We start from the raw sequence: 10,728 nt of genomic DNA on the forward strand, positions 1-10,728 counted from the left end.
CTGTGTATGGTAAAGTCTTCTGCATGTAAGTACTCTGTATTTATTTTGCAATCAGACACCTGCTGACTGAAATCCACAATCTCTGTCCTCCCCAAAGGGGAACTGGTTCCTGAAACCAGACAGGAAGCCCTATATACTTAATTCTAAGTTATGCTATTGCAAGCTCTTAGCTTATATCAAACCTATGTTTCTGGTGACTGTTCCCTGTCCTTAAGCACCGTTTCACTGAGATAAAGATATGCAAAGTGTCTCTTGCTTCTCTAGTCCAGCTCTTTCCAGACATCACTGCTGCTGTACACCTGCAGGTCACGCTTCTGCTTGGCAGCAGTAGCAGCACTGTCTGCTGTTGTTCAAGAATATTTGCCCTTCTGGCATTTCCTCAAAGGCTACGATGTAGCCTATTGAGTCCAATGAGAATGCTGCCTGTGACATTATTTGGCTCTTAGTTCATGCTGAATTTGATCCATTATTAAGCAATAACAGGTTAGCATTATAGATGTAAATACCTCTTTAGGAGCACAGAGTAATGCAAGTTCCCTGCCTGTTACGGTAAAACATAACAGATTCAATAAACTTCATATATTTTTTTCCTACAATAACTTTACCGTTGCCATTACAGCTGCTGGAGAAACTGGCTATCTACTTTTATCTGCAGGCAAAACACCTGCTACTTGTAAGCAATTGTTTGTTAAATCACTTAGAAGATTGGCATTTGTTTTAAATGGCAATTAAACTATTGCATTAAGTCACATTTGTTTCTACTGTACTAACAGTTCAATAACCTAGTGTACCTTGATATATACCACATTTCATAGTTGCAAGCTACAGGTCAAATGTAAAGACACTGTAATAACAGGTAATAAAACACAGAAATGGCCTGGCCTGTCAAGGCGCAGACATGCAGAACAGTGCAGGACTGCTGGGCTCGGGGCTCTTGCATTTCCGTCAGCGTGTTTCGGCCCGGTAGGTGGAGGCATTAGAAGCAGAGCTGGCTGAATAGAGCAACGCAACATGGTTGTGACCTGCTTGCCATTTGGCAGAAAGAAAAAGCATTCGGAATGGATGGTCTAATGAGTATTTTTGATTGCTTTCAAAGATGGTTAACAGAAGAAAATATACTTATGTATAAATAGCTTAGCAAGGCATTGGAAAAATTAGTCAAGCTGTTCACAAATAATGTCCATCCAGCTCCAGTTCAGACTGCTAAAGTGATTAAAGCAATGCATTTTAGCTACGGAGAGAAAGTGACCTTTATTAGAATCACAGCTGCATACGTACCCTCTCATTTTCTATACCTCCTGAAAAGTAAAACGTCTTGTCCTCTAAAAATGCAGGAGTGCAACTTTCCTGAAATATATCACCTGTCTCAAAGACTTGTGGTGTGGATTGCTGGATGTCAGGGGCTGTGAGAGGTACAGGAAGAGTTAAGCGCTGAAGAGGAGATTACTATGCTGCAGGCATCTTTCACAGCACTGGGTGAAATAAAGAAAGTTCAGGAAACAGATGTAGCTTCCAACAGAAAAACAATCAATTTTGGATCCATATATAACACAGCATATATATTATTGTACTAAAAGGCATCGGTCTTCCAGTCAATACTTTTATAAGAAATATGCTGTAAAACAGTTTCTAGATGAGGAGACAGTTTGTGAATTGGAGTGTTGCAACTAGTCGGGAATTTAAGGCATTTGTAAAATGCCGGTAGTGTTTTAAGATGTATTCATTTTGATCAAAGAAGATTTTGGGCTGACTCGCCATGCGGACACACATCTGTTAAATGTCAGCCATTAGGCAGCGGTGTCTGATAACTCCAGGAAGAATCATTTTACATTCCCCACAAGTCACAACTCGCATCATACTCAGCTTTCTCTTGCATAAGGGATTGCTCCTGGTAGGGTGTATATACGTGTGACAGCGGGGGCAGGAATGGTTATGATGAGTGTTGCTGTCAAATCATTATTCTGCTTACTTCCCTAAACAGAGGCATACAGCTCTAGCACCTGCTTGTCCCGTTCCTGTAAACAGCTGGGATCAATTGAAATACATACTGACAACAAGACCTAGATTAATAATTGCTCCTGTTATAAACATGGAATTGTTGGCTTATCTTTTCCGAATGTGGTGTGGTAGTGCACAACTCCAGCAGCCTTACTGTAAGCACAGAAACAGAGCCCAGCACATGAAAATTGTTTTACTGGTGTTAGAGACTGAAACAGCAATGAATGAACAGTCCAGCAGCTGAGGCTTTCAAGGAGTAGCAAACACCATCAGTAAATTGGCCATTATTTCTCTGTCACAATGATTAAATCAACTAAGATTAATTAGATATCTCATTCCCAATTACTTATGGTGGGTGGAGGCAGTTCTGGCGGTTCCTTGCACATGTTTGCAGATGAAATACACTACATTGTGTGTAAATGCTTGTGTTTTCAGACACTGAGGGCAGACCTCTCTGCATATTAGGGGTAAAGATAGGTCCTTTCTCATGGTACTGGGTCTGCTGAGTAGCAGTAAAACAGTGGTGAAAATTCTTCATCCCTCCCCCCCCCCCCCCTTTTTCTTTTTAAGTTGCAGTTCTTTAAATTTTGTTTTGTAGCATCAGAACAAAGGCTTTTACTAACGTAACTGCAAAAAGGAAAGAGGAAAAGGGGACTGGGGAAAAGGGACAGAGAAGGTTGTAGCTGATTTTTTTTCTTTCATGTTACTTTACTTGAGGCAATTTCTTGTCATGATTCTGTTTATTAGTCTCCTTTCTTGTATAGTTTTTTGCAAGAGAATTTTGTCTTCATTCAAATCCTGCAGTGAAATAGTAACTCTCAATGTCCTGTGTTTCTGTGTGAATCCATGGTGACTGGAAAAACTTGCTGCTGTTGAAGTATGTAATGATGCATGTGCACAGTAGTCACTAGTAGATAGATGGGTGCTGCCATGGCAAGCATCATGGGCAGGATAGGGCAGCCTGTGTATTCTGGGGTTAACTGAAACCTTTCATTTCCACAAGATATCCTTCAACATATTTTAAAGCAATTCTTTAACGTAAGTTCTGCTTGTGCTTAGATATATGTCATTCTGCTTTTGAGATCTACAATTTGTTACATGAAAGACAGTTGTGATACTCTTTTGTGCAGATTTACTTTGATTTTTTTCTCGTTAATAAAATAATTGACCAAACATCATGTTTACTGTTTTTTTCCAGAGGAAATCACATGAATGCACTTTGGCAAGCATCTCTGCAGGATGTAAAGATTTTCTGTTATCCTTCGGGATTAGAACTCTGGATTTGTTCTTCCATGTGGTGAATGTTTTCCGCGCCACCTATGATGACTGATGTCAGACTCTATCAGGGTCACAGTTTTACTGTTTTCTGGGTCCAGGAAACTCATGGAGTCCACATGTTAGTCCAATCAAGAAGCACAGTGTTTTTATAGAGTCAGATAATTACCTCCTACAGTTCTGTTTTTACTGGCAGAAAGTAATTTTTAAACATTACCTGACCCCCCAGTTCTGGTAGTTTTTAGGTTTTCCATCAAACCCAGCCTGTTCCCAATCCCTTCTGCATGTAGTTAATTCCTCAGTTCTAATGACCCACATCTGTAATGGTGAATGTGACAGTAATTCAGAAGTGTTATAAGAGGCAGCAGTCACATTACAACTCGCTGAAGATAAAGGAACTGTTTCTAAAATTAGATAAATTACTTTGGTCCTTCACTGTAGGTAGCTGTATTTGGAAAATCTTGCTTTTTAACCCTTTGAAATGAAAACCATTTTCTCTTAGTTTGAGAGATCCCTTTGGCTAGATTGTAGCTGACTGAGTTTGTAGGGCTTGCAGTGGAAAATAAGAAACAAAGAAATGCTACTAGCTGGAAAAAGTGCATAAAATGTGAGATATGGTTAAGCAGAAATGGAGACAGACACACCAGTTTTGTTAGCTGGTTTGTACGTATATGCTGAGATATATATTTTTTCACATTAAAAATTGTACCTGGGAATATTTTCCCTCAGAATGGAAGGAACATTTCCTCTACCAAAACCAGGGAAATGGTGGTGGTAGAAGAAACATGAAAAAGATTCCCTTGCTCACCAACCCTTTCCATTTTAGACTGTATTAAGTTTAGATGGAATACCTGCTGTCACTTTGTTGAACCTTATAAATAACAGAAGTTAGGAAAACATTGAACTATTGGATGGGAGAAACAGGAACTTGAGCAACATAGAAGAGATGGATTGAATGTCTGCCTAAAGACATATAAAGCATCGTGGCCGTTAATGAGAGATTTTCAGCTATAGATCAGTTTCGATTTGAGTAACAAAAAGCACTTAGAATACCTATAACTTCTTGAGTAGTCTTCTCTTGTTTCCCAAGAAACAGCTTTAGTCTATCACTGTGGATTTTAGGCAGTGAGACACTGATGTCTGAAATCTCTAATTCTCCTCTTGCACTGATGCTGCTACATTGCTCTGGTAGATACCTCCTTCTGATTTAAATGGTTTGAGGTATAAGGGAGAGGAGAATAAGACTCTCTGAACCCAGTAGAAGTTCACCAGCAAGAGTACCATGGTGCTCAGTGCAGCCCCAGGATTTCTGCATAGGTCACTGAATACTGCCATTGCGTAAGTGAGGGAAGTTCAAGTGCAAATGTGATAATGTTAATTATCATTCACTGGGACCTTATTAAACTGTGCAGCTGCTCAACCTTCCTTGCCAGAGAGCACTACCACTCTTTTCTCCCGTGCTAAGAAACAAAGCTATGAGGGTAGTAACCTATTTTCTTTCCACCTTCTCTCTAAAGTATTTTAACAGGAAATGATTGTCAAGGGGTGAGATGAGGGTGATGGGGAAAAAGCATAGTATGGAGTGTATTCATTCTTTATTAAATGCCTGTAGTGTCAGTGTTCATTTAGGCAGATATTTTATCTTCCACAGCAATTTTCTCTAGTTTCTGCAAACCTTACTTTTATATTTAGAATGAAAGGGGAAAAAAACCCCTCATCATTTATCAGACATTAGGTTTACAGTACACTAGGTTTGTCTTTTTCATGATACTGTCTGTCTTTACCAAACTTGCCTGTTTTGCTAGATTCTGACCTGCTATAAACTGGCAATAGTAATAGAGCTGATAAACATGGCATACACAACCCAACTCTGGCTTACGCTTTTTCTCCCAAGTACATCAATTTTTTATTTTATTTTTTTATGCATACTACTACATTTGCTCATAGATTTGCTGAAGACTTAAGTTCTTGTTGGTACTGACACTACTTTAGCCATTCTCTCTACAGGTGGATGAGGCTATAGGAAACAGGCATGTGGTTAGACATGTAGTGTAATTTTGAAAAACAGAACCTCAATCTCGTTAAGTCAAAGTTCATTAGACTGTATAAACAACTGGGACTATATGTTTACAGATGTCAAGCACCCAAATCCCACCTGTTTGTGCCTCAGAGCCTAATTCACAGTTGCGTTACAGAACCTCTTATCGTTTTTGTTATCAGATTGTGGACCAAAAGTCCATTGGTTGTTTTTACACTAAAATTTCCCAAAAGTCTGGTTTTGTTCCTCAGCTTGCCCAGTAACAGCCTGTGTTGCGTTGGTCCCTGAAATAAGCTTTCCTTCTTCTCTATCATATGTGCTCTACTAATTGGGATTACTAGAACAGACAGCAAAGAAAGGATGCAGCATCCTCCTTGCTTCATACAGTAGCTCAGTGCTTACAGCTTTTATTGTTTAGATCCTGTCTTGTCAGACAGGATCAATTCCTTCTTCTGTCTTGAAAAGCGTGAAGACAATTCAGGTATCTCTCCTGTCCCATAAATAGTTCTTAAAATCTGAGCTGAATCTTTTTTTCAGATTGATATAATGTTTTCTTCTCTTCATGGGTGAACACAAGAAGAGTTGATCCCCATTTCATTTTACAACAACCTTCTAAGTATTGACAAATTCGAATTTTCCTCTTTCTTTTTTTCTAGAAGAAATTGAAGGAGGTCAATCTCTTTCAAGCTTTAAGTCCCATATAACAGTTTTTCTAAACTTGTTTGTATGTTTTTTGGTCTCCTTTGAATTGCTGTGTCCTTGTTAAAGTCAGTATCCAAGACAGGGCCATGTATTTTATATCTGAGGGCTCAAAGCAGTTAGTAAGGTGAAATAACTACCTCCATATTACATATAAAGTTCCAGTTAATGTATTTGAAGATGAATTTCACAATTTTACACTGTTTTTAATTGTTAACTCCATACTCGGCTTATGGTTAACTTGCCTTTTCACAGTACCTAATTTAGGCAGATATTTCCAACGTCATATTGGAAATTGGGGCATTAGATTTCTTCATACTAAGTACAATGTTTCCCTCTGTCTTCATGGATTCCGGCTTCCAATTTTGAATCATTTTTGCAAGTGTTAAAAATTATCCTGGAAATACAGATGAATGAATTCAGAATGCTTGCAACGCTATTCAGCTTTGTTTTCTGCAAATTTTGTTTTCTGGTTTCCATAGTCTTCACATTTCATGTTGTTTATCATTCAGATCATCAATGAAAATATTGACTAAAAATTTATTTATTTATTTATTTTTTTCCTCTTTGAAATTCTCTCTCATTTTGACATGGAACTGCTGAAAACTCAGCTTTGGGAGTTTTTTCAACTAGTTATTCTCCCATGTTACAAAGAAATAATCCAGACCAGATTTCCATAGCATACTTACGAGACTGCCATAGAGAATATTACAAAAAAAAAAAAAAAAAAGTAATGTTAATGTTTATCACATCTATTGGATCTGTTGGTTCCCTGTTATCCATTAGCTGGCAGCTCTGTCAAAGAAATAAATTATACTGGTTTGATACAACTTTTTTCTTGACAAATCCATGTCATCTGTTTTTTATCATCTTATTATTCTTAAGGTGCTTATAAATTGCTCAGTAATATGTTCCAGAATCTTTCCAGGAATCAAATTTAGGCTGTGTCCAATTCACCAGTTCCTTCTTTCTCTCCTTCTTAAAGACAGTGCTGCAATTATCCTTCTCCAGTCCCCTGAGACTTCTTCTAGTCCACTGTGAATTTTAGAAAAATTCCTTGAAGTTTGAGACTGTTTCATCTGGTTTACTGAGTCCTTAAGACTGAATTTAATCAAGCCTTGCAAACTACAATACGTGTAATTTATGTAAATATTCCTTAACTTATAATTTCCCTAATATAGCCAACACTCCTGTTCACTTTTAAAATATATAGTTACAATGCACCTTCTAGGTAAAGAATAAAGCTATTTGGTATGTCAGCCTTTTCCTTATCAACTCGCCTGCCTTCCCTGTGAAACAGTTGACCTGTAATTTCCTTTGGTTCTGTATTTTACAATATTTATAGAATCTTTCCCTGCATCTAAGTTAGTCAATTGACATCTCGGCCTTTTTATTTCAGCCCTGTGCTTTATATTCATCCTACATTTTATATAGGTCTGTTTCACTTTCCATGTTTTTAAAGAGGTCTTGAAGCAATCATTATAGTATTAAGATTTTTTCTTCTTATTGAATTAGTAGGAAAATACTATTTTCATATATTGTCCTTCCCTGATTTCTATCAGTCTGGTAATAGAGTGGGTACAGTCCTTGTGAAACACAAAATACAGCTTTTACTTTAAATTTTACCATACAGGAATTTTGTTTAATCACATTTGGAAACTTAAAGTCATGAGGTCTGTTTTGAAGTGATAGATTCAAACTGCCTTCCACTTTTTCCCATCAAAAACTTCAAATTAGCTTTTGATTAGATTTGGACAATTTTTTTCCTCCTCTGCATTCTGTACACAGTTTCTATATCAAAATCTTTGGCTGAAGTAACGATTAGCATGGCTTTGTCTGTGTTAGTAACATAGGAACAGTAGCAGTCTGTAAAGCCATGTACTTGGCCTTCACACATTATCTAGGCTTCACCTGGATCCCAGCATGGTCTAAAATGTTCTTGGTATTGCTGGTTTGGTTTTCTATAGTTTTTTTTTTTTTTTTTTTTTTTTCTGTAATTACTTGTAGTTGTATTGCAGAGCTCAGTCAAGGTTTTTTAACAAGATAATCAAATTGAAATTTGCTGTCTCCAAAGATGAAGATTTTGTATGGGGCAATTCCTCCTTGAGAAGTAGCTGTAGGATGGTGTTCTGTCTGAAGAAGCTAGACCTGCTACAGCACTTAGATGTACGCAAGTTGATGGGGCCGGATGGGATCCACCTGAGGGTACTGCAAGAACTGGCAGAAGAACTGGCCAAGGCGCTTTCCAGTATTTATCAGCAGTCCTGGGGAGTATCAGGGGAGGTCCCAGTTGACTGGCAGCTAGCAAATATGATGCCCATCAACAAGAAGGGCTGGAAGGTTTACCTGGGAAACGATAGACCTGTTAGTTTGACCTCAGTGCCAGGAAAGCTCATGGAGCAGATTATCTTGAGTGTCATCACGTGGCACTTGCAGGGTAACCAGGTGATCAGGCCCAGTCAGCATGGGTTTATGAAAGGCAGGTCCTGCTTGATGAAACTGATCTCCTTCTATGACAAAGTGACACGCTTGGTGGATGAGGGAAAGGCTGTGGATGTGGTCTACCTTGACTTCAGTAAGGCTTTTGACACCGTTTCCCACAGCATTCTCCTCAAGAAACTGGCTGCTCTTGGTTTGGACTGGTGTACACTTTGTTCGGTTAGAAAGTGGCTGGGTAGCCGGGCCCAGAGAGTCGCAGTGAATGGAGTTAAATCCAGTTGGCGGCCGGTTACTAGTGGAGTCCCCCGGGGATCAGTATTGGGGCCAGTCCTCTTTAATATCTTTATCGATGATCTGGATGAGGGGATCGAGTGCACCCTCAGTAAGTTTGCAGATGACACCAAGTTAGGTGCGTGTGTCGATCTGCTCGAGGGTAGGAAGGCTCTACAGGAGGATCTGGATAGGCTGGACCGATGGGCTGAGGCCAACTGTATTGTCCCCCTGTACTTGGCTCTGGCGAGGCTGCACCTCGAGTACTGTGTTCAGTTTTGGCCCCTCGCTACAAGAAGGACATGGAGGTGCTCGAGAGAGTCCAGAGAAAGGCAACGAAGCTGGTGAGGGGTCTGGAGAACAAGTCTTACGAGGAGTGGCTGAGGAAGCTGGGATTGTTCAGCCTGGAGAAGAGGAGGCGCAGGGGTGACCTTATCGCACTCTACAGGTACCTTAAAGGAGGCTGTAGCGAGGTGGGGGTTGGTCTATTCTCCCACGTGCCTGGTGACAGGATGAGGGGGAATGGGCTAAAGTTGCGCCGGGGGAGGTTTAGGTTGGATATTAGGAAGAACTTATTTACTGAAAGGGTTGTTAGGCATTGGAATAGGCTGCCCAGGGAAGTGGTTGAGTCAGCATCCCTGGAGGTCTTTAAAAGACATTTAGATGTAGAGCTTAGTGATATGTTTCAGTGGAGGACTTGTTAGTGTTAGGTCAGAGGTTGGACTAGGTGATCTTGGGTGTCTCTTTCAACCTAGATGATTCTGTGATTCTGTGAAAATGGTGCCCTTCCCTTTCCTGCTGCCAGGCAATTCCCTTTTCATAGGGAATACAAAGGGTGGAGGGGGTTCCTCGTTGCTTATATACACAAGGAATCCCTTCAAACACTTTGCTTGCACATGGTATCTACTACCTTACATCCTGAGCCCGGGAGGGCTCTATAGAAAGGACTGCAGACAAAATAAGTATGAGGGCATTGTTTTACTTCCTTTGGCAATTTATCGTTCTAGGTAGCATTCAACTTGGCATGTGCTTTGTGTTGACTCTGCTTAGTCAGAAACGTGTAGGTTATTTCTTTGTTACCTTAGATGTGCTGCAATATATTTCTGTGCAGAAATAACGATGGCTCAGAGTCAGCCAAGCATATGAGCACGAGGGTGACAGTTGTTTACTATACATTAAATACGTGCTTTTTTGGAACTGGAGCCTTAATTTGTGCACTTACCTTTTTGCAAACTGAGTTCATACAAAGTACTTATGCATGCTGCCATTTTCTAAATCAAATAACCCAACACTTCTCTTATTCTCACGTTGAATTGTTTGGCTGGCTTTGAATACTACAGCTGATTTTTTTGTACATTTACTCTAGAAGTGTCCTGATACTTCTTACTTTGAAAAAGTGCCATGCATTTTATATTTGTTGTTGGGAAAATTTCGTGTCATAAAATTGATATAGGCATCAACTAGCACATTTTAAATTTATGTTTCTAAAGATTTAATAGCAGATGGATTTTTTGGGAGATAAGATGGTATTAATACATTTGTCTGTTCATTGAGATTCAGCAACTGCTAGAGTGGTTATATTTTCTTGGACATGATGATAGATTTATTAGTTCACAGAGATTTCACTTGCTCACATTAAAAGTAAATTTTAGACATTCTGTTTGGGAAGAATAGTTCAGTTCATGACTGGGTGGAAGATTGCTGTACATTTGAATAAAATGCAGCTCATGCATTTTGTAGCTAAAGTCAAAGGACTATAGAGAAATGGTTAACTATCTGATTAAGTTAATTAATCATCTCATATGCATTAAAAATAAAAGACATCTAACATAGTGCAAGAGTTGGTGCAGAGCAGTTCCTTTTCTAAAATACTTTATTTGAAATAGCATTAGATGAACTCTTCGGCATAAATGGAGATGGAGGAAAAGATCTACCTGAGCAGATCAGGTTGAAGGATTGAGGTCTGTGCTTGAGAACTTCAGGTGAAGTACCAGTCTTGCTAATTCACT

Source organism: Anser anser, assembly GCF_964211835.1.
Source record: "Anser anser genome assembly, chromosome: 4".
Lineage (NCBI taxonomy): Eukaryota > Metazoa > Chordata > Aves > Anseriformes > Anatidae > Anser > Anser anser.